Consider the following 2,807-nt stretch of genomic DNA (forward strand, 5'->3'; position numbering starts at 1 on the left):
GGGCATCTAATGATACTAGTTGAAGATATGGGATCCATGATAGTAACACAATTGTCTCATGTATTGAGGATCTCGAGTATCAAGATGGATCCAAAAACTTGATGATATTTTCACGAGAGACATTAGCAAAAAAAATTGTCTTTGTAATATATCTACGTAACTGATGATATGTAATCATCATACTTTGAAGATGTCGATAAATATACTTGTTGGTAATATCGAACCTTTAGCATTATGTAGAATACGATACTTAGTGTATTAGAAAACTCTTGATTGTATTTTTCGTCCCCATAGATGAACAAGTTTGAGCTCATGTGTAATCTAATGTTGAGATTACAAGATAATGATTTTTATTTATGTATAAAGTATGTCGAATAGGTTGAGATTGGTTCACTCATAGGGACAATTGTCTCAGACACTTTGGGTTGTGCTATCCATTAAACTTGCTTAATAGTCAGATCAAGTTCTCCATTTGAGATTGCCTCAAGTTAGGTATTTGGGAACACCTGAACTAGGATTTATACGTTGTTATTTGTTTATAAAGAATATGACTTATGCCCTAAAAAAAGAAAAAAATATCGTAGCACGTGTTTCATAGCATGTATGCTTTTATGACCAATATTGGGTAAATGAGCGAATGGATCCTTGCATCTTCATTGTGTGAGACCTTGAGGTTTCAATAACCTCATTTATACCTTATGATTTTTGAATGTTTCTTGAGATTTTATTTCATTGTTGTTACTTTAGCATGTTACCAATGATTATGATTGATTCGATTTGATGGGATATGCCTACGAAAGCAACTGATTAAATGTTGAAGGATTCAAGTAAGAAAGGAAAAACTATTTTGACCAACATTTATATTTGTATTCACCCGCCAAACTATTGTGTTTAACCAGTTAGGGTATAGAACGCAATTATGAATACAATGATATGGTGTGGTTCAAATATGTTCCATTAATATTCAAGGGATTGAAAATACTTGAATTAATGCTGGAAAATGAGTTTGGAGCATAGTGAGATGTGATGTTCCTCTAGTAGAGTTATTATATATCCCTAACAGGTTTATAGTACCATGGGTTCTAATATTACTCGCTGGTCGCATGATCTATTTGCTGTATGAATTTTGTGAGATAAATTATAAGAAGTATCTAAGTTGTGACATTCATTGTTACTTGTGGTTTAGGCCAATCCCATCATGTGCGAGTGGGAGATATTAGAAAATACGGGTCATGGGTCGCCCATATGAGGTGACCCGACCCACAGAATATCTCATATACGTAAATTATGTACACCAAGCTAACCCTAAAAGTTTTTAGTTGTTTAATAGCAATTTGTTTTCTATGGTTAAACAATTTCACAATGTCTGAATGAAGAGTATTTCCATAGTAAAAAGTATATCTGGGTTGTAGATAATTTTGCACGAGTCGAGTAAAGTGTATTAAGTCTGTCATCGTAAGTAGCATCTCTGCCGGAGCCACGTATGTAGCAATTCCTTCACGAAGTCTTTCTTGTGAATATACAAAGGTGGAAAGATAGAACTAGAACCACCAAACACTACTTCAGTCTGTTTCGGGTCGAGACCAACTAGTTTTGCTTTGCAACTCCTTAGTCTGTGCCTATTCAAATGAGTTGTGCTTGAACCGGGCTTCCAACGAAGTTCTTTGCCATAGTATTTGAAACATGTTTTCCAAATTTTAACTCCATTTTGAACACTAACTTTTTTACGTGTCATATACTGCCAACAATTTGCGGATTCTTTTTATGACCTTTTATTAGTCTCAAGTACTTCTTCCTTTTCGGTATCCTCCAAATCAATTGGAACATTTTTAAATGCATTGTAGCTTGTTACAGTACTCGAACTACCCTTAAACTAATTAATCCCATGACTTGTAAAATCCATCTATATTCTATGGTTATTATAACAAAATATACTGAACATTAGAATAAAAGAAAATAAACATTAGAGTAAAGAAATCAGAAATTGAAGTTGAAACTAGAATATTGCAAGTTAAAATTGATTGAAGAAAATTTGATATGATAGAAATTTAATTCATAATTATAGCCAAAAGAACAAAATCGTTTCAACTAAATTTGAAATTCAAATTTGAAATTTCAAGTTTCATCTACAGCTCGACTCGCTCCACCATAATTGCTAGTTGTTCAAGGCAGCAATGTGGCTGCCTTAAATAGGTAGGCCTAAACTAGCAGCAAATCTATTGCTTGTTAAGGCAATTTTTTGCAGGTATTTAACTTTTCATATTAAAAGTTCTTGCTAGCTCAGGCTTAAATGGCTCACGTGGCTTGACGAGCCACACGGGCCAACCCCCAAAAATATGGCTTGGCTAGAGCCTCGACTCGACTCCTTTGAGCCACCATTCTAACCAGCTCAATCTTTTTCCTGTTCAAGCCATGGGCCGCCCAAGATGGTGAGCCAAATTTATACCCTTAATATTAATGCCTGCCATAGACACAAACTCTTGTAATTATTCATATTATTTAATGAAGGCCTATATGGTAGAAAATTTTATGATGGCACCAAAGAAGTGCCAGTCTAACTAGGATGTCCCATTCTAATTACAAAGTCCCCAAATCCAGGAAAGTTATATGTATGTACAAGAATTTGGTTTAGATTGAACCTTTGACTACAAGCTTTCCTTAACGCTTCAAGGTTGCTCGATCGATAACAGTAAGCAATGGAACCAAAAAAATTGGTCAGCTTGAAATCGCTCTGCGGTCTAGTAGTGAGCTTTAAAAAATAATAATAAAAAAATTAATTAATTAATGCTCAAAATCAATAGACCTCG

This window comes from Olea europaea, chromosome 21, assembly GCF_002742605.1.
Source record: "Olea europaea var. sylvestris chromosome 21, O_europaea_v1, whole genome shotgun sequence".
NCBI classification, from domain to species: Eukaryota; Viridiplantae; Streptophyta; class Magnoliopsida; order Lamiales; family Oleaceae; genus Olea; species Olea europaea.